Source organism: Suricata suricatta, chromosome 14, assembly GCF_006229205.1.
Source record: "Suricata suricatta isolate VVHF042 chromosome 14, meerkat_22Aug2017_6uvM2_HiC, whole genome shotgun sequence".
Classification (NCBI taxonomy): domain Eukaryota; kingdom Metazoa; phylum Chordata; class Mammalia; order Carnivora; family Herpestidae; genus Suricata; species Suricata suricatta.
The window spans coordinates 8,704,388-8,727,589 of record NC_043713.1 but is presented as its reverse complement, the minus strand read 5'-3'; the positions used below and the strand labels follow the sequence as shown (position 1 = coordinate 8,727,589).

The 23,202-nt window shown below is 36.1% G+C and overlaps 1 long non-coding RNA gene across 3 annotated transcripts; it reads right to left on the bottom strand.

Annotated features, from left to right (window-relative positions):
* On the bottom strand, nt 1-21,942 carry LOC115278213. 3 transcript variants are annotated; one of them, XR_003902764.1, is made up of 6 exons: nt 21,772-21,942; nt 16,850-17,059; nt 14,653-14,889; nt 13,449-13,676; nt 4,582-4,760; nt 1-403 (listed from the first exon to the last, which is right to left on the bottom strand). It is a non-coding gene; the product is annotated as an uncharacterized LOC115278213 (long non-coding RNA). The 3 variants fall into 3 exon arrangements; XR_003902766.1 differs by lacking the exon at nt 14,653-14,889 and having other exon boundaries at nt 13,449-13,624; XR_003902765.1 differs by lacking the exons at nt 13,449-13,676; nt 14,653-14,889; nt 16,850-17,059; nt 21,772-21,942 and adding an exon at nt 6,075-6,185.
* Between the last annotated feature and the right edge of the window lie 1,260 nt (nt 21,943-23,202).

Here is a 23,202-nt window from a genome sequence, read left to right as displayed (position 1 = left end):
ATTACTAGGGAAGCTACTTGAATTCCAGAGGCGAAGAGCATCGCATCAGCCAGACAAGCACTCCCACGGCCTTCCAATATTCTCCCTGTTTTAGAAGGCAACCGACATCTTTATTCATTCATATTAGAACTGTGGCTTTGCACTAGCAAACATTATTTTGAACGACACCTAAGAATTTCCATGCTTGCTTGGCTCCAAAGAGCTGTCATCAATATTTTCTTATTGATCCTGAAGTTGTTCCCATGTGGATGTAGATCTCTCTCTCTACACAGACCTCTTTATGCTGCCACCAGCTCAGGGCTCCTCTGCAAGCACACTGTGCGCTCTTCTTACTCCAGGAGAATTTCCTTTATTTTGTTCTGATTTTTGACCGATCTACTAACTTTCCAAGGATCCTTCATTCCTGAGAATAGTAATAAAGAATATATGCGTCTAATTTTAATAATTACATGGAATAATATAGGAGATTGCCAGAGAAGTTTTTATTCATTGTATTATTCAGAAGGACTTAAATAATTATATATATGGGATTACATAATTATATTTATAAGCATATATATATGATTATATATATATGTAAAAATACCCTGAGATATTCCCAAAAGATTTGAGCATTTTACTGTATACGAATTATACTAGAGGTGCTAAGCAGAATAATTAAAATTTTGTTAACGTTCAGGATGGTATTTTAAGTTTCTTTTATTTCTTTATAAGTCTTCATTAATTAACTTTTTTCTCTCATTTCATTAACTTTAGCATACCCTGTTGCATGTTAAGATGCCAAAAATATTTTTAAATTTGAATTTAGAAGTATTTTTTTCTTTTTCTTTACTTTCTTTGTTTTGTTGTTGTTGTTGACTATCTGTTCATGCATCAGGGACATGGTTCCAAATATGCAAGTCCAACGTGTCCTTCCTGCCAGCATCATTTGGGCACAACAATCCAAAAATAAATATCCAACTATCCTTTCAAAAATAAAAATGAACTTTTCTCCAAGGGAACATCAAAGAATCTCTAAACATAAAACACTCTGGATCCAATGAAAACCCAATAAAAGTAAACAGCAATGAAAGAGTAAATACAGCTGTGAATCAAACACAGGCCTGAGTACTGTTCAGAATCCTCTTGTGACCCTTACTGTTCTTGGGCACTCCTGTCACCATTTACCCTTGAGCACATGCGGATTTGACACCAACTCCTAATGATTAAAAATGATTGAATAGATACAAGATCTTTTCTAACTCAGTGCATAGACTGCTTCAACTTTTTAGTTGAGGATACATGCAAATTAAGTAAATTAACGTGAAGAATCAAACCTTGAAAAATGTTTCACTGACATTCAAAGTACATCAAGGTTATAACAGTGGCTGGGTCTTCCCCCAAAAATCCAACAATCATTAGTGCACTTGACTTTTCACAGGTGTGACGGCAGTTTTAGGTTTGTAGGAAGGTTACATTTTACGTCACAGTTTCCTGAGTAAATTCTGGACATATTTGGACTGTTGCACTCACGCCACATAGGAGAGAAAGTCACTTTCTTGAGCAATGGATGGGTATGAATAACAAGTTGGTTGAGGGTTGAGCAATAACGTCTAATAGTTAATTTCTCAATAGTGTGAAATAGTTTGTCAAAATCTAAACATGACTACAAGGCACTGTTTCCTCCTTGGCCCTGAGTGGGGCCAAGGAAGTAATTTATGCTTTTCTGTCAGGGTGTGTGTGTGTGTGTGTGTGTGTGTGTGTGTGTGTGTGTGGTTTGAGGTTAAAGGAAGTAACTACTTTTTATTAATTGGTACTCTGAAAACAGATATTAACAGAGAGTCTCATTTTCTTTGAACCTCCAACAGTTCTACGTGGGACCACCTTGTACCTTTGTTGCTATCACTCTGAAGAAGTTCTTGGATTTCTCCAAGTAAGAACAGAACATTTCAGCCTCAACCTTGACCTAACCTGGGTCAGGGCTCTGCCTTTATCTTGTCCCTCTGGATGTTTTTTTTCCCCATCAGAGCCAGGAAACACAGATTTAATTTCATCAGACCACATCTGCTCCATCCTTCTAAAATGTTTATTCTGGTGAGGTTTTTCCTGGGCTATGAACTCAGTATTATGGATGTGTACTCAGCACATCAGCTCTGATATAAGTCAAGAACTTCTGCTCCTTCTCTAACTTATCTTCGTATACCAGCAGAACACAGAATACCCAGTTAAATTTAAATTTTAGATAAATAACAAAAAAGTTTTTACTCTATGTGTTTCCCAAATATTGTCTGTAACAAGACAGTTTTTGCTCTACGTATTTACCAGATATTGTGTGGATCATATTCATATTAAAAATTCTTTGTTGTTTTCCTGAAATTCAAATTTAACTGAGCAGTCTGTATTTTTTTATTTTGTTAAAACTGACAACTCACCACATGCATTCAGCTAGAACACAGAATCTAGAATACTAGATTTGGTCTATTTACTGGAGTCTTAGGGCTGCTGTAACAAATTACCACAGTGTGGTGGCTTAAAACCACAGGAATACATTCTCTCACAGGCCTGGTGGCTCCCAGCCTTCCTTGGTTTGTGATCTCATCACTCCAGTCTCTGTCTCTGTGGTCACATTACCTTCTCTTCCATCTGAAATCTCTCTCTACCTCCTACTTTTAAGGGCACCTGTGGTTGCATTTAGGGCTTAGCCAGAAAACCAAGGACAAGATCTCCATTCCAAGATCTTTAACTAATCACATGTTCAAAGTATTTGCCATATAAACTAATATTCACAGGTTCCAGAAAAAAGGATGCAGACATCTTAGGAGGTCATTATTCAATCTACTGCAGTATGACTGTACAGAATTTTTAAGCTTAAGTTGGTTGGAAGTAAAAGTTTACTATTTTGGAAAGACATATACCACGTTATGGTAGTTGTTAAACTCTAGTTTCAAGGATGGTAGTCTATGAGTCAAAACCTTCTGAATCAGAATCTCCATAGGCAGCCTGGGAATGAACATCGAATCAAACTCCCCAGTACTATGTGGGTTTACTGCACTGGGAAACAAATGCACAGTTCTTACCAGGGATCATGAAACGGGCTGTTTCAGTTCCAATCTGGACTCCACTTACTAGATACGTAATCTCAGGAAATTCACATTGATTCTGCCAGATTCCATTTTATCTTACATAAAAAATTGTTGGTAATTATATCTAAATTATATTATTTTTGATAAGATTGAGTGAAACATTATAAAGTACTTAGCACAAGCTCTACCTTATAGAAAGTGCTCAGTAAATATTAACTGCCTTATCAGAATTAGAAGTATTACTTCTACTATTGTTATTACTCAGAACTAGTTGTAAATAAGGAAGTGCAAAAGAAAGCATTCTACTGAGGGTTCATTTAATAGTCCAAGTTCTTGACAGTTGAAAATAAATGTATAGCATAAAAGCAAAGCCTGTAATTAATGCATTTAAATGCTTCAAATGTATAATTTACCCATGATTATGACTTACTATATAGCAGCTGTAAAAAGGTATTTTTGGAAGAACAATTCCCATGGAAAATGCAGTCATTACCTTGTTTCATCTCATGATACTGACTTTAAAGAAAGTTTGTAATGGGAAAAAAATTTAAATATAATGCTGAAATAGAAAATGTTCCACATCCACTATGCTGTGGTGAAAATATCCTTTTACATAATATAATTCATTGAATTTATTTAAAAATGGATTTATAGAAAACATATTTGCCACTCTAAAATCTCAAAAATTAGTGGCAACATAAATTTATATATTTAACAGTGTAATCCCTGAGCTAATGTGTTTTCAAGTACATATGGATTTAATAAACATATGTGAATGTATTTCTTTCACTACATATCAGTTCAGTATATATAAATGTACACGTCTTGCCAAGCTTCTTGATAAAAATAAGATTTTTAAAGTAGAGAATTTCCACAATTATTGAAATGTATATTACATTACATCGATTTCATGATCCCACCCAACTCATGCAAATACTGCCAGATAAATTTCTCAGCAGTCCTTTGGGCAAATCAATTACACAATGCAAATGAGGTTGCATATTTCAAACTTGATTACAGATTTCCCTAGAAAAATGTATCAAGTAACAAACACCTTTGGAAAGCTTATAAGAGATAAAAAGAGCTAATTTTAAATATTTTAACCGATTATTAAAATTGCCATGTTTACTGTATTAGTCAACTTGGATTGCTATAACAAAACACTGCAGATGGGGTGGCTTACACAACAGAAAGCTATTTTCTCACACTTCTCAGCATTGGAAATCCAAGATCAAGGTGCCAGCAGGTTTGGGTCTCCTAAGGCTTTCTCTTTGGCTTCTAGATGACCACCTTCTCTGTCTCCTCACATGGTCTTTTCTCTGTGTGTTCATGCTCTTGGTGTCTCTTCTCCTTATAGAGATACCAGTCCTACTGGGTGAAGTCCCTACTTCTATGACCTTATCTATTCTTAATTAAGTCTTTAAAGGTTTCTTCTCCAAATATAGTCACATTGGGGGTTAAGGCTTCAACTTATAATTTTTTTTGGGGGGGGCAACACAATTGAGTGTATAACATTTACCAAATAATTATGTTAAAAGATTAAAATCATCCTTTGAAGTTTAATTTCTTTCCCTTAGGATGGTACAACAGTGCATGAGCGTAGGATGACAGGACTTGTGCTGTTGATCATTACTGTTCACTAGCATTCCTGGTTCTCTCCATCCTTGGTATAACATAGCACGGTGCATCTTGGGACCCCTGTGGTTGGGAGAGACCATGTAATTAGTTCTACCCAATAAGTGAATAACAGAAATTATGGCTGTCCTTTCTGAGCCAGAGCATATAATTATTGGTATATACCTTCTCCAAAATGCTCTTTCTCTGCCATATACACAAGAATGTTCTAGATAGTGATCGCAAAGTTCCAGCTGCATCATGTATATCATGTGGCAACATTTAACCTATCCTGGCTGATACAAGAATTGATACAAGAAGTGGGTGCTAATACAACAACAAGAACTTAATACATAATTTATGTGACACGGGCAATAGAGATATAGTTATTGGAGTGGCTAGGGCAAAAGTCATCTATGTGTATGATTTGGAAAAGCATTTGTCAATCGCACATCATGTATATAATAATTTTGTGTCCCTAAAAACTGTAGATTATTAGCCCAGGGTGAATGCCTTTGAGTATATTTGGCAAGGTGGTACAGAAAAGATATTAACAGAAATGAACTGGTTTATTTGTAAGCAAAAATGATAGGAGATAAAGAAAAAGTCATAAATTTATAGAGTTGAGTATTTGGAAGAGGTAACTGCTTCTCACCTCCAAATAGTAAAAATTAAAAGTTTAATGACAAAGTGGGGCACCTGGGTGGCTCAATCTGTTAAGCCTCATACTTCGACTCAAGTCATGATCTCATGGTTCACAAGTTGAGGCTGGCATTGGGCTCCGTGCTGACAGCTCAGAGCCTGAAGCCTGCTTTGGATTCTGTGTCTCCCTCTCTCTCTCCCCTCCCCTGCTCACTCTCTGTCTCTCTCTCTCTCTCTCTCTCTCAAAATAAATAGACATTAAATAAATTTACTTACCAAGTATACTAAAACCCTAGAGGATTATTTCAACATTACTTTCACCCTCTTGGTAAAAATGATGTGCTGTATCTAGGTGGTGCCCAGTGAATCCTTTCAATGGGACAAAATGGATCAAGGATAAAAGAATAAAAGAGGCACACCACCTCCACAATGCCAATGCAGCCACAAATAAGTGGAGAGAAGCATAGAGCAAGGATGCAAGCTGCAATAGCTAACTTTGAGTGTCACCTTGGCTAGGCTACAGTTCTCCACTGTTGGGACAAACATCAGTTCAGATGTTTCTACGAAGGTGTTTTTGTGATGTGACTAATATTTAGGTCAGTAGACTTTGAGTCAAATAGACTAACCTCTGTAATGTGGATGGGGCTCATCCAATCACTTGAAGGCTTTACAAGTAAAGGCAGGCTTCCCAAAGAGGAAGCAGTTCTATCTCAAGCCTATGCTGGAATTCCCAACCTGCTGATCTCAGACACAAACCTGCACAGTCAGCTCCCCCAGCATTCCCAGCCTGCTGAGCTACTCCTGTCAGCCCGATGATCTCATGAGCCAATTCTATACATCTCTCACTGGTTCTGTTTCTCAGGAACACCTGGCTAATACACAAAGAAATAGAGCAAATCTAAAGAGTATGTTTGAAATGTGGCTATTGATAGAAAGTCACTATTCAAATAGTCAGGAGGCCAACTAGAATCTTTAAAAAAAAATCACACTGACAAAGAGATCACAAATTGGATTAGAGGTATGTGACTCTATGACACTGAAAATAGTAAAGCACCCTGAGTCCTGGAGGAGGACAATAGACTCTGCATTGAACCAGTAAAGGACATAGACCATTAGGAAGAAACAAACATTTGTTAAAGTCTTTAAGAATTAGAAAAAATAAAGTCTTTCTTTTATTAGTGCATGTCCTGGCTCATCTTGACCAATTCAGGCCTATTTGACTTTTGTGGGAATGAGCTTTAGGTTTGGTGGGAATCTCAGTCTGTTGTTTCTAGGGATAACTGCTAAAACTAGCAAATATCCAAAAGGAAACTTGACTGAACTTCCCCTGTACTTGTTCCTGTCAGGAAGTAGGGATAAAAAAATTAGGAAGAGAAATACATAATCAATAGGTCCTGAGTGTAGAAATTCTATTGTCAAGTAAGAATAGGCAAAAGAGTAATGCTTCTTGAGAACATGTTAAATCTTATTCTCTTCAATGCCATTATCCCACAACTCCTAAATCCAAACAGCTTGTGATATTGTTTCCAAGCCCATGGAAAAAGAAATAAAGGCTGAGAAGTAACTTTTGAGTGATTTTCCCATGCCTTCCCATTGCCTGTTAAGCCCTTTTTCTGTATCTTCCTCCTTTCTTTGTCTCATGTTAAATGTTTTCACATTAACTGGAAATCCATCTCCTCAGTTAAATTGACTTAAAGGAATAATAGCAAATTTGTAAAAATGTGTCTGGTAATCACAATTGTAATCCTATTGTATTAGGTGAGCATGTTTTAATTTTCCATTGCATACAAGAATTTCACAGTGTGATTAATAGGCAGGAAACTTCTTTAAGGGCTTTAGCACAAAATTTTAATGAGGACTTTTATATTCATGGCCAAGATACACCTCTGGATATCTAGCTCCAAAGAGGAGACCAAAATACAAAAAAGTATTATAAACCTGAAAAATAAGCAAATGGCATCATTAGTAGTTTTGGATACATGCTGAAGAAATTTAGTGTTGGTTGCCATTCTGTACTAAGTATATTCTTGAAAGGGAACGGAAACTTCTAACTTAATGTGTCTGATTAACAGGCACAGGTCAATTGCATATTGTCTGCTTTTCAGATATATGACGTTATTTTTGAATAATGATTCATGCCTGACAACACTGGGAACTTAGCTCTAATTGCTAAGCTCCCAAGTTTAACCCATGCCAACCGATAAAGTAAGGTAATTTTCCAGCTAGAACAGATTTACAACCGCATGAAGTAAATGAGCATCTGCCCTTAGCAACCTAGCTATTTATATAAACATTTTCTCATTTATGACATATAAAATCCTTCTCCACAATACTGCTTTGACCTGACACATTATTATCTTCTTGTGAGTTCCTTCATTAACAAGTTAATATACTTTGACATGTGCTCAAGATCAATTTTTCTAAGAAATTTTGCTCTAACAACCCATAACCCACACACTCTATCAACTGATGATATTGCCTCCAAATTCCAAGAGAATAAAATGAAGTTGTCAAGAGTAAAAACCATTTCATTACCCCCTACTCTTCACTTATCTATAAAGCTATAATTATCTGTCCTCAAAATTATATCCTTTTCTATAGTGTCAAATAAAAAATGTTCCTTCTATTTTAGGTGCATCCTTATACTTGTGTCCTTGATCCTTTCCTATAGCAATGCCCTGCAGCTTTATTATCTCCTGATGTATTTCTATATTAACTGTATTTCTTCATGGCTTACCTGTACTTGTATGTAGGCTTTTTTCCTATGGCAAAGACATGATAACTACTTGAGCTGCAACATTGCTAATTACTAGGAAATAGAAAAGGATAGTAGTGGATAAAAGAGTTTCATTTAGTTATTTGCAATAGATATCATCATAGCTCTGACAAGTAGAGTGGCAGGGAAGAAGAATGAATGTTCAAGAGACATCATTGTCATAAAATGGGCAAGATTTAATGAGAGATGACATATAGAGGAAAAGATTTATGGGGGGCTTTTGGTGTGGGTGCATCAAAAACATGTTTTTGAAATGGAGAGCCCCAGGGAAAGAGAAGTTTTGGAGTTGAGGAGTGAGGAAAGGAGTAGAATTTGGTTTCGCCATTTTAAACTTGGGATGTCTACAAGATATCCAAATAAGGATGGATATGCACAGTTGGACCTTGGTAACTTTCTGAGATACAGACATAAATTTGGTGGTCATTGGCATTAGAGGAGTCATATTTAACTTCAAAATGTAGATGAGGTGTAACCATGGGAACAAACACATGGAGAAAACAAAAAGGTAATCTAAGAACAAGATCTGAGGATATTCCAGTACATATCAGTAAAGTAGAAAGGAAAGAGCCTGGACAAAATGATTTAGAAAAGAAGTAGAGAGGCAGAAAAGTGTGGTGTCTTGAAATCAAAGAAAAGCAGTATTTCATGGATACAGTATTCTACTGTGAGGTCAAGAAGTTGGGCAATGTGTTCATTGTACATTTGCCATATTAAGACTTTTAGTGAGCATCCCACATGTAACTTTCATAGAGTAAAAAATCCAAGACAAGATTTGGGTGGGCTCAACTATGAATAGAAAGTAATGAAGTGAGTATCTATAATTTGTGTAGAAGAAGAGCGAATACAGTTTTCCCTAAAGAGTCTTGAGTTATATCTATTTTTAAGGAATTTAAATAAGATCCCTATTGCACTTAAAAATGTTCACATGTACAGTCACCTTGTGATGGGAGGTAGGGGTTGAGATATAAATGGTGTGATTATTAGAGTGGCAGGTTAGGATCTATGATTACTCAAGAAATAACACATCAGCAGATGACAAATTTAAGACATATGCCTTTCTGGATCATTGGAACTTTCCCCATAGATATTTTAAACATCCCAGTGTTTTGTTATGCCCTATATTTAATAGGAATCTTCTTGAAACATGCTAAATATTCTTTTACCTTCTAAAATAAAGTAGAATGAATGTATCTTAATCTTTCTGGATCATTAGCTTATGAGAACATGCTGATGTATACTATAATGCTCTTGAAGGAATACCCTTGAAGTTGGTAGGGATATCAGTCACTCACTAAATGTCATGTGTATGTATTTGGTTATACTTGTATATGACTAATGGGAGGGGGTCCCCATGGGTGACTAATGGAGAAGAGAAGATGGAGAAGAGAGGATGTAGAAGAGTGGAATATATACAAGAGTTGGAATAGAGCAGGGAATGTAGAAGGAAAGTTTAATTTTAAAGAATGTGGGGTAGAGGAGAGAGGAAGTATGCTGATGCATGTGAATATTGATAAATATGTGTTAAGAAGTATATATGTTGGGATTGCGAATAATATTTGTATGCTGATATTGGCTGTGGTCTGTGTGTTTGTATGTACAGAATAGGTGTATACCTGCATGTATGTTGGGACATAGGATAGTATATATATTAAGATGAGGTACTGTGTATATACAAGGATTGGTGTGTGTGTGTGTGTGTGTGTGTGTGTGTGTGTGTGTGTGTGTTAGGAAGAGCAGGGATGCACTGAGATGGATATTTATAGGTAAGTGTTATATGTGCACTGTGAACACATATGTGTCTATGTTGAAGTGTGTGTGTTGCCATGTTTGGGGAATGTGTGTGTGTGTTTGTCTTTATTTACTCTCTTTTTCTTTCTACTAAGGTGTTAACTTTTCATTGTCAACAATATGATTGAAGAATCCCCTTCTACAACCTCACAAATTTCTGTATCTAAATCTTCCGGACATAAATACCCATGCATGTTAAAATTATATCCAAAATAGGAAAAAAACCTTTGAATAATGACTTGAGTGGCACTCCTGTTGGTGAGCAAAATATATGTTAAACCAGTTGCAACAAAGAAGCGGAGGTTCAAGGCGTTTTCTTTCTTCATTTAAAATTCTGAGCATGGTTATAGAAAGAGGGTTGCAAAGTGTTTCTACAGAAATTGCATAAACAAAATGGTCATCTCTATAAATTCATGTCTCCAGAGACAAATACACCTTAGAAAATTGTTTTGAAAAAAATTCAGACAGCACATTTAGATTTTGGCAAAATATCATGGCAAAGGAAGGACTGGTAAATATATAGCCTACAGGTGGTGTCTGAGGGTCTAGAAAAGAATTTAAATTGTATATTATTTTCAACTTTTACCAAAATATTTGTCTGCAAATATTTTTCTGACAAGAATTTCCTGGTAGACTACAGCCAATCCTTCTCTTCTCTCTTTTTAGCACAATTTTCAGGTCTTCTTAGACATTACTATCGAGGAGATTAGGGGAATATTTGGCTACAATTTCTGGAGTGCATGACCCGCATATAACTAGCCTTTAGTGAGTTTTCTAATAAAACCAGATTGGAAATATACATGCAAGGAAATGAAAGATCTAACAGCAGAAGTAAAATCAAAAAGAGATTTCAGGGTCGATATGAAAATTCCTGACCACTGACAATGTTCTTCTCTGCTCAATGGATATAAGGATAAAAATTAATCACCTTGAGTGGAGGCTCAAAAGGCAGGAAAGAGCCAACTGGAACAACTTGAGCTGAAGTTGCAAGTTCAGGCAAAGAAATTGCCTGATTCAGGGACCTTGGCCCAATCCATTTTATCTGACAGTTCAAGAAAGATGTGCAGTAACAAAATCACATTAGGGAATAGAGAACAAAGCAGCAGAGGAGAACAAACAAGAAGCTTGGCTCTCACACCAAGGGCAGAGATAACAGTAAGATGCTTTAGTTTACTGGATTCAGAAATGGAATAAACGTATTTTTCCAGTAAGTACCATTGAGGGATTTGTGGGAGCATATTAATATCAATCTTCAAGCACTCTGTTGAGATGATTCAGCTTTAATTTAGTGCCCGTTTCCAAATTCACATTTTTGTATATACTCCAAAGGACCCCAATTCTATGGCCTCTTGAGAGATTGGGGGAGAAACTTTTTATAAAGTCAAATCAGAGGAGAAAAATGGGGAATTGTTGAAGAAGTATCACAAATGGCAAACTAACAAACTCTAAATTATTTAGCTGTTAGCTCTCCTATGACTGAGCTGTATGGATGTCCCATGACTGAAAAGGAGGCTAACAGGGAGGAGGCTGCACATTGAGAGTGGTCAGACACGAGGTGGTGAAGTCTGAGATGACTCCTCCCTAGCAATACACACTCATCAAAATTTAGCAGAAGGTGCATAAACTTCTGGGCTTAAGAACTCCCCACAACCATGTCACCAATTAAAACAATGGATACTCCTTAAGGAGAGAAATAAAAAGCCATGTGAAAGGCATAACATGTATTTAGGAAACTCGAAAAACAAACTGAGCAACCTCTATAGACTTTTGCCAGACAAAAGCAGAAAGAATGAAATATAGAATAAAAATTTAAAATCATCATTTCAAAGACACAAGGAAGGACATATGGAATATGAAGCAGGTATAAGAACTTAAAAATGACCACATAGAAAAACTGTGTATGAAAATTATGATAGTCTGAACAAGGAATACACAAGTAAGCTAAATAGCAGAATGGAAATAGCCAAAGAATGAGTTAGTAAGCTACAAGTTCAGGTCCAGGAAAAGAAATACAAGAAACAAAAGAAAAACTGGAAATCTGAAACAAAAATGAATTGTTAACATCTGTTCAAGAGGAAAGGAAACATTTGAAGAAATGTTAACCAATAATTATTCTGAGTAAAAGAGAATTGAAAAGGCTGGTCATGAGACTCACAGCACAATTAACAAAAACAAAAAAGCAAAAACAAAACCAAACCTTAGAAAAAGTTAGAGAATGATATAGATATGCATTCAAGAAGTTTCTGAAGTAGTTGCTCAGAAAAATAGGAACTAGTCAAGGTTCTCCAGAGAAACAGAGTCACTAGAATGTGTGTGTGTGTGTGTGTGTGTATGTGTGTACATATACATACATAATTAGAGAAAGAGAGAGAATTAAATTCATTTTAGGAAATTGGCTTACACAATTTTGGAGGCCGGCAAGCCCAAAATCTGTCAGGTGGGCTGGCATACTTCAGACCCAGGAAACAACTGATGCAGTTCTGATCCAAAGGCATTCCACTGTAGAATTCTCTCTGTTGGCGGAGGCGGGGGGGGACAGTCTTTTGTTCCACTTGGGCTTTGAGCTGATTAGATGAAACTCACCCACTTTATGGAGGGTGATCTGCTTTATTCTAAATCCACCAATTTAAGGTTTAATATTAATCTCATCCAAAATCATCCTCACAGACACAGCCAGAATAAAGTTTGACCACATATCTGGGCATGGGAACCCAGTCAAGTTGATATATACAATTAGTCATCCCAACCCCCAGCACACACACACACACAGACACAGACACACAGACACACACACACACACACATGTGTACACACACACGTGAGAATGAATTTGCAAGCCAGACATTTAAATGGGAAATCAGGATGTTAAAAAGAAGAAAAAACATACCTTGGAAGTGTAAAGGAAAAGAACTTTAATTATAAAACTTTACAGCCAAATAGTTCTTTAATACAGGGTAAAATAAGAATATTTTCCATCATAAAATTGTTATGTCTATAATAGGCAAACTTTCTTAGCAATCTCTCTTAGGAAAGTTAACTTGGGTAAGAAAGAAAAAAACTTATGAAGAAGCTAACTGGAAAATAGAGGTGATAAAATAATTTTGTGAATTATAATGTGGTCTTAAAAACCGGAAAAACAAAACACAAGTTATAACATATAGGAACCCAACAGAATCATTCTAGATCAGTACTCCCCAGTAGAAACATGTGAGCCCTATATGTGAGCTATGTAAGAATGTCAAGTTTTCTAGTAGTCCTACTTAAAAAGTAAAAAGAAAACAGGTGAAATTAATTTTAATGTTATATCCCAAATACTACATATGTTCAGTATTATATACTTCCAAATATTATATATCCAAAATGATATCATTTTAAAATGTAATTGATAGACAAGTCACTATTAATAAGATATTTTACATTTCTGTTTTTAACAAAATTTCTGCAATCTGGTGTGCATTTTATACTCATATCTCAATGTGGACTGGCTACATTTCAAGAGCTCAGTTGTGCCATGTGGTAGTGGCTTTCATGTTGGTAGGTAGAGTGCAGTTCTAGATAACACCAACCTGTCAGTGATCAGCCTGACGCTACAGCAAATTAGTAGCAGATGCTGAGTGCAGGGGTTCCCAGCTAACGTGGGGCTGGCCTCTTACAAATGTCCGACAGGTCTCATGGAAAGACATTCCGGCTCCAGAAATTTGCTCCCTCGATAGCTGAATATATTTTGAGTCAGTACTTGTGTCTACGATCACAATACATCGATGTTTACTTACTTTTAAGCTGCAGGTTTTTTTCTGGATAAAAATGTATTTAATAAAAATGTTACACTAAAATTGGCATAAAATTATGAAACAGTTTAAGAAGATATTTTTGTTATTTACAGCTGTGTTTTTCTTGAACCATTAATCCTTATCCTGTAACTCACTTTGCACATGGCATATTGAATGTATAATTAATAGACCAGCTATGCATCTAGTAGAAAAATAATAGCTTTAATTCTAAGCTGTCATCACCTAAAAGAAAAACTGCCTTCCTAAGTCCTGATGTATCGTCATCCTCTGAAAATAAGCACCTTCCTTTCTTTTTCCAGAATGATTCTCCTTCTCACCTAAAGCTCAAAATTCCTCACCCACATCTGTGAAAATTCAAAAAATAAAGAGCTTCAGGATTCCAAACAGCCCCTGTATTCAGGCAACTCATATTGTTTTCGCCTTTTTCATGCCAATCATGCTTCACAGGAGGCTTTTAGCACCTGCCATGAAATATCAGGAGTTAAATCCCAAGAAAAACAATGACTAAGTGACTATTTTAGTGAGCTGGGTAGGACTAAGGGATACAGGGTGTAAGGTTGATTTCCTACAGTTCTCAGAAACAAATTTAAAAGTGTGACACACAAAAAGAGTGATGCAGCATATAAAGTACCTTCTTTTCCCCTCTCCCCCAACCCTTGGTTATTTTCCTAGAAACTTCCCTGGACATGCCTCTGCCCGGTTCTCAACGTCAAAGGTGCGGTCCTCTGAACTGCCCTTTCCTGCTCTCATGTCCACGGCTCCGACCCTTCATCATATACCTCCTCTGGAGATCCCCACACCGCCGTCTCCTCTGCCCCTGTCACAAGCAAAACTGCATTCCCTCTGAATCCCTGTTTTGGATCTTGCCACATGGTAATTAAGCGTTGTTTACTTGTCTATCTCTTGCACTAAGTCATACTTACAGACCAGCATCTTCAAATAGTTTACATTTTAAACATACCCATAGTAGAAGCAATACCTAAAACTTCGAAGCATCTCAGTACTTTTCCCAAGAAAAGTATATGATTTTGAATCCAAGGTGAATCACAATTCTTTACAAAAGAAAATTGCCACTATTAAGTTCTTCGGTTGACAAGACGCTGTCACACAATTGCTGCATCTCAATAAAAAAAGTGAATTCTGGAGGATGATGTGCTGAGATGTGCATATATTAACAGTCTGTTCTATCTGCAACCTTTGCCTGTAGAGGTGTTGCCTACAGGAGAACAAGCACTTAGTTGCCTTTAGATTGTCTATCTCACATTAGAAGCTGTGTGCAGAAAGGCATCATTGATAATTGTGGTTCGAATTGTTGCATTTTGGCTTTATTGTTGGTCATGTTGTTGTTATTTGAGATACTGACACAATTATCTAGGTTAGACCATCAATTTATCGACACGGAAGTATGTGCGTTGGTTCTCGTTTTTTATGTGATGTTTGAATCCTGGGAAAACAATAGCCTTCCTTTCACAACATCCTTCCCTAAAGGGTCTATGTTGACCACTAGCTTCTATAACCTCTTTAAAAAATACTAGGAATGGGCAAGAGTTGGTGTGAACAGTAATTATGGCCTATCATTTACTCTAAGCATGTGGAATTTAAGTACAGTTGACCCTTGAAAAATGTGGGGGTTAGGTGTGTCAATCTCCTGTGCTGTTGAAAATTGACATAAAACTTATGACTCTCCAAACACTTAACCACTAATACCCTACTGTTGATGGAAGCCTTCCTGATAACACACACAGTCAATAAGACATATTTTGTATGTTTTATGTATTATGTACTGTATTCCTACAATAAAGAAACCTAGAGGAAAGGAAATGTTCTTAAGAAAAGCACAAGGAAAAGACATTTACAGTACCATACTATAAAAAATCCATATATGGGGTCCCTGAGTGGCTTAGTGGGTTCAGCGGCCGACTTCAGCTCAGGTTATGATCTCGTGACTTGTGAGTTTGAGCCCCTTGTTGGGCTCTGTGCTGACAGCTCAGAGCCTGCAGCCTGCTTTGGATTCTGTGTGTGTGTATCTCTCTCTGCCCTTCCCCTGCTCACACTCTGTCTTTCTCTCTCAAAACTAAATACACATTAAAAGACATTTGAAACAAATCCACATAGAAATGGACCTGCACCATTGTTCAAGGGTCAACTGTATACTTTTATGGTTTCAGAAGGCTTTATCTATTTTCTCAATCTGCTGGTAGTGTCTCTGTGCAAAGTGAAATAATTAATTATGTTGACTGACACCTAAGGGACTGGATGGACATAACCCGGGGAAAATATATTAAAGGGATATTCTTTTAAAAAGGCATTTTAAGGAGTCTCAAACAGAGCTGATCATATGAGAAGCTGGCGTCTCGGCTAGGCACTGACTCTCCCTCTAGAGGCTGACATCACGACATCTTGTTTGTCCTCCATCTTTTGTCCTGAGTAAGACCTGGTGTCTTCACTCTCTTTAATCACAGGATGGCAAATACATTTGGTTAGGATTGCCTCCTGTTACGCATCAGGGCCATTCTACATAAGTGGGATATACACTAGGGTAAATTTTTTCAGCTTTCTTTAATATGTATTTACCAGGTATTTGTGTGTTAGGCTGTTTTTCCCCATGTCTTAAAAAAAGAGTAACAGTATGAATGGAAGAATGCTTACAGTATGTGAATTATCCTAAATTGCTTCACATGGATTATTTTAGCCAATGGACAATACAGTTTTGTAAATGATGCCAATATTTTCCATAACATTATCATTAATATAATGCCTTTCAATAAGACATAGTGACAAAGCTCTCAAATACATCAGGAAACTAGAGTATCCAAATCAAGACAAATTATAATCAGAAAGATGAAAGTATGGAAAAATGATAAACTTTTACATATATTTTTCAGAAAGAATAAGATCTGTTTGTAATTCAATTGTGCTACCACACAATTGAATTGCCATAATCAAATAAAATTGATTTTCAACTAACATGTAAGTATTGTTACTTTGAGATGAAAATTTAAAATAGTTTAAGTGGGAGTGAAATTTACTTCCTCAAACCCAGTACAATTTCTGTAGGTATTCTTGTTAAGGATGCAATAAAAATATGAATGTTTTATTTTAACATCTTTTAAGCATAAGTGAAGTATTACTACATAAGTGGAACCAAAATACATAGAAGTAAAAACAGAATTTACCAAGATAGTCTAAGTGCTGATGATTTCATTTTTTCTACACCAACTCTTCTGTAACTTGCATTTTCACTTAAAACCATATTTGAGGTATTCCATATATTTTGTAGGTCTATTATTAGTCCTTTTCTGTTGTATGTTAACCAAGGCACTGGTTTCAAAAACTTCTTTGGACCAACATAAAGACAATGTTGTACCTCCTTCATTTCAACATATCTGCAAAATAGATTTGTTTCAAAATCTACCGCTAATGTAATGACAGACAACATAATACACAAAGAGAAATTTTAAAATGAACATTTATGGAGTGTTTAAGAATATGTCAGTATTGTTCATGTAACATCTATGAATTCGCTATTACTCTCTTTCCTGTAAACCATAAAACAAGGCACAGAGGGGTGAAATATTGTACCCAAGTTCACACAGCAAGCAGGTAGCCAAGACATCTTCTGTACAGCCAACCTAACTCCAGCATCTATGTTCTCATGGAATATGAAACTCCAACTGTGTGAGAAATAAAGTATGAGAGAGACACAGAAGGACAAAGAGACAGAAAGAGAAGGAAGGAAGGAAGGTTGATTGACTGATTATCTAAGATACTTACAGTAGTTTATTTTTTAACCTGTATAATGGTGACATAAGTGTTTGTTTTATTTGCATTATTTTAAAAGGATATGCATATATTTTATACCCTTCTCCTTGTGCTATTTTTATAATATAAACTAAAATATTTTTAAATACACATAAAAATATACTTGGAAAATTATCATTTTATACTAAAAAGCAAAATGTCTGTTCTCTGGGGCACAGAATTTTAATGACCAGGAACATACTTTCAGGATATTGTAAAAGAAATTCAATGTTAAAGATATAGATTACAACAATGACAACAAAATATTCAGTTCAAAACCTAGCAAAACAATAGTGAGCTATTGTACCTGAGCGTTTGGGATCAGTCAAATGTAGGGGAAGCGTATACCCACAAAAACAGGCATGCAGCCCCTGAAGCTGCTCAGAACAGTATTGCTGGAAAAAAGTCAGACATCTTTCTTTTCAAGAACAGTCTTCTGCCTTTTTTAACCCTAAGAATGATGCAGTGAACACAACTCAGCATAGACTTTGCAGGTGATCATTGTGCAATTCTAGCCATTTTTCCAATTTGAGTTATATATAATCTCTGTGTGACTTTCTGTCTCTTTCTCTCCCCATACAGAATAAAAACACCTTAATAATTCTGGTAGAGTATTCCTAACAATAGAGTTATGACATTAAAATAAAATGTGCCCCCAAATTTTTACTGATACTTTGAAACAAATGTCTAAATAACAATAAGCATATGCAAAAATTCTTACAAACTTCCCAGAAGTTACGGGGAAATCAGATCCCTCACTCCTGTATATTTAGCAATATTACATTTTCCTGACTAGCAAAAGTCAAGGCACTGTTTAGTGCAGAAGGCATAGCAATTGGTGTGCAGGATTAAAATTTTCCCATTCTAATATCCTAATAAGTTTCTGATGACCAAATAGACCTGGAGTATATATTAAGATAAATAAATAGAAACGTATACTGAATATCTGGAGAACAAACAATCTGTTATATTTGCTTGGAAATGTCAGTCTACTTTCAAATGACAAGAAGATCACAGATTGATCTCATAAGATGAAAAAAAATATTTGAAAATGCTCTGACATGTCTAAATTTAGCCTTTCAGGATGGAGGTCCAAGGCCATATCTGGATAAAATGGAGAATTTCATAAATACAGAGTCTATAAAAAATAAGTTATAATGAAGGGCACCATGACAAATAAAACCAATCTAATTGTAGATTGGGCTTTAGACAATGTATTATTTCCCTAATCTAATTTCTCATTGGCTATTTTCAGAGCTCTCCTAAACATGATTAGAAGTAAGCAAGGTCAAATAAACTGCAAGTGACTGATTCATATCCAGGTTCAGAAAACAGACCAAACAGAGTTCTATGTGAGTGAGCCGACCAGCTCGGAGATTAGAGGCCCCAGTCAGCTGCACGGTGTCAGGCAAAATGGGATCCACTGAATTATCACACGTCTTACTGCTCTCCAGGACTGAGCTCCGGGGACAACCAGGAGGCAGGATGAGAAAGGACTTTGACAACAGTCACACACTGACATTCCATTATGATTTCAGCTTCTGTTTAGTAGGCTGAACTCCTGCTAGACAGATCTCACATAAAATTGAACTAAACTTAAAAATTTCCAGGTAACTATACAATAAAAAAATTAATATGAAAATATGAACAGTGGTTCTCCATACAACTTACAAATTAAGTCTTAGGTTGAGGGTTTCTTAAGGTATGTGCAATGATCATTCTTTGTCAAGTAACTTACCTGTTTCAAAGGGAGCTTTATATTTTAAAAACAAACAAAAAATTATTTTTTCTAATGTATACGGAGTTAGTGTAGAAAACAGGCAATATTCATTCTGGGAAGTGTGAGAACTAGTATGTGATCATGATAAATTCAACATATTGGGAGGAGAAAAATGATTGGTTTTTCATTAATGAAATTTCAACATACCACAGTTTAAGGGACATTTAATGGAGTCACACAGGAATTTTCAAGGTGACCTCAACTGTCAATCAAGTGCTATTAGAAGCCCAAACTCCAATCTTACTCTTTCTGCCAAGTGAGTGGGGCCATAAAATCCACTTCATGATGCAAAACACAGCATCTTTCAGAAGGAGCCGAAATGAGGGCACAGACACATAACTCAAATGATTCTAAACAGAGAAAATAGACTGTTACTGAGATTGAACCACATGAAAGAAAATAAAATTCACTTAAGGGTAACACGTAGCTAGCACTAGAAATCTTTCAATGGAAACAAAAGAAAAGGAAAAGAAAAAATAAACCCTTTAAATCAGACAACACATTTGGTTATTCATTTGCATTGATGTTTAAAAATTACTGAAGTAAAAACTATTATAAGACTGATTTCTCTGCAATTACTATGAAAAGCTCCAATAAATCTGAGTGTGAAGCAAAAAAACAAAAAACCAAAGCCAAAACACAAACCAGTAGGCTAAAGAAGAAGACAGCATATGAACTGAATAATAGAGCAATGTTCTTCACTATATCTGGTTAGAAGTTTTTTTTTAATAATTTTTTAAATATTTATTTTTGAGAGAAAGAGAGAGAGAGAGACAAAGAGAGAGAGAGAGACAGAGAAACAGTGTGAGTAGATTAGGGGCAGATAGAAAGGGACACAGAATCCAAAGCAGGCTCAGTCTCTGACCTGTCAGCACAGAGCCCAACTTGTAGCTCAAACTCATGGACTCTGAGATCATGACCTGAGCCAAAATCAGATGCTTGGGCTGAGCCACACAGGCACCCATGGTCAGAGGTTTTTCATTAATTTCTAATGGGGAGAAATTGGAAGTTATCTCAACACCAATATATGACACATATATACAGTATATTATTAACATATATAAATTTCCTACTTGTGATAAGTGGATCACACAGTGAATCATGTAACCAGAGCATTATAAAAATATGACTCTATGGATATGGTCAGAAAATAACATTATTTTGCTCCTTTAAATTTGTACATTGGAGTTTATTTTCCCTTTGCCCCTCTGTAAAAACTAAACTTAGGATGTAAAATTCTCTGGTCAGTCTTATAAAATAGAAAATCTAATAGTCAAAATAAGACACATAGTCTCGATTCAGGAATTAAATATTTTCAGTCTAAACTAATCTCATCTTGGGTCATTAGAAGACCTTCCCCCATCACCAGTACTCTGTAATCTGTAATGTCCTTATTGTGGGAAAATGTATTCCAATTCTACCTGGTCAGCTAATATTTCATCAGCTTCTAGAAATATGATGATACCTTAAATAATCTTCACCCCTCCCTGTGAATTTATCGAACAGAACCCAATACAGTATCACATAAGTACTCTTCAGCAAGTGGTCTATTATCTATCTGGTCCATGTAAAATACACATCCTTCACCATAACAAATCCTAGATTGCAGGTCAATACCACTGTTGCCACCAGGGGACAATCATTGCTCCCACTAAACATTTCTTACTAGGCTTGAAGTGAGGCAGGCACCTGAACTTTCCATTCTCCTACTCCCTCTAGAGGCTTCTTATGCCCAATAATGTGTTTCAAACATAGATGATAAATGATGACAGATAGATAGATGATAGATAGATAGATAGATAGATAGATAGATAGATAGATTAGATTAGATTAGATAGATAAATAAAAATGTAAAGTCTTTCCATTTAGAGCAGGGGAAATACAAAAATGCCTTTCTATAGCATCTTCTGGTTTTCTCCCCCAACTCCATTCCCAAAGCTATTCATCAACTGTCTAGATAAATGCCACTAAGCAGGTGGCATAATCAATCAGGATAGGTTGGACTTATTATTCTCAGGTATCCTTCCAAAAATCAAAGACTAGCCTCAATTATATATACTGAATTGAAACTCTCAATCTTACCAAGTGGATAGAATGCATGTTAGAGACAGTTAACCTGCCCCTCCCCAAATGATGTGGGTCTTCCTATGAGGCATCAACAATTGTGAACAACACTATTTTCAGGGGTATCATGTGCATCCCTAAGGGTACACATCTCATGTAGAAGACAGTCATTGTCTTCTTTTCTTCCCCAAAACATGGCAGCTTTGCACTATAGGGGTAGTCATAGAAACACCACCAGTAGATCATGTAAGACTCAGGTTACTGTGAAAGTCTATAAAAAATGAGGTTAAACTTGTTTACTGAAGAAAGGTTCCCAAAAGCATAACTTACTCATATATTACTATGACTTATATTTAGCCCGTGAGCACTTATCCATATAATAGGAGGTTTCCAGTTAGAAAAGGTGTTACTACATTTGTTCCTGATTCTATGTGCCATGATGAATCACACTACCTTGACCTTGGAAGGTAATCAGATGATCCACAATTCAATGGTCAGGATGGTGATGGATGATAGAATTGCTCTAGATGTCTTTATAGCTGTCCAAGGTGGAGTCTGCAATACTCTAACACTTGCTACTGTGCCTGGGTTGATATCTCGGTCCAAGTAGAAATATCAGCAATATATGGAGAAGGCTGCTTGTCTATCTAAGATAGAATGAAATAGGATTTGTTCAGTTGGATCTAGGATCCTGGGAGACACAGGGACAATTGAAGTCAGTCCTGCAAGTTGGGCTCATCCTGATATTTGAGGTCATGTTGATAATTGTCCTCGATAAGGCAGTCTGAGATGAATTGAACAGATGTGTTCCCAGTTTCTATGGGTCATAATATCAATAGTTGACATAGTAGTGTAGTTATAAGAAAATTCTTCAAAAGTTAATATAGAAACAATTCCTAGGACATCCACAACAAGACACAAATGGCAAAAAAATAGTGATGAGGAAAGAAATTTAAAAGCAGCAAGAGAGTAGAAAATAGTTACATACAAGGGAAACCCAATAAGGCTCTCAACTGATTTTTCAGCAGAAACTTTGCAGGACAGAAAGGAATGCCAGTATGTTTTCAAAATGCTATAGGACAAACAACCTGCAACCAAGAATACGCTATCAGCAAAGCTATTATTCAGAATAGATGGAGAGATTAAGAGTTCCCCAGAAAAACTAAAAGAATTCATGACCACCAAACCAGCCCTTTCAGAAATGTTAAAGAGGACTTTTTAGGTAGAATGGAAAGACCATCATCCCTTGCAGGCAGAATGTGTACAGCCATCTATGTGAGCACATCTGCAGTACCCCCATGAGACTTGGAGGTAAGGGAAACTGAGGCAGCTGTGTGGATGTTCCTGCTCCTTGCTGTGCTGTAATAAATTCCTTATCTTTGACCCAAGACTCTCATGTCTTCTTCCAGGATCCATAAAACTGTGGCAGACAAGCTTGTTAGCTTACAAGTAGAGCAAAATCTTTACAATACTTGGTAGACATCCAGTCCACAGCTAATTTTAGTATTACACTGTAATATTTTGAGTATATAAAAATTTTCACACTGTACATTAATTTTATTAAGTTTCAGTTACTTAAAGAACAATAGTCAGTTTTTCCATTATATAGAATACTAAGGAACATATGAAAAATATTTTAGTTGTTTTCTGAGTTTCTATCATTTTTAATTTAAGAATTCAAGTTGATGCAGGAAAATTGAATTGCTGAATATTTATATTTAGAAAAGCTAGAGATATCCTTGAGTTAGGTTGCCTTGAGACTATTGGCAAAGAGACAGCAGTCTAACCAAGGTATTGAAGAGTGTCTGACTTTGATAATATGGATTATGATGTGAGGTAAATCTAGCTGGGAGGACATTATATTATAAGCAAAGTTACAGAAAA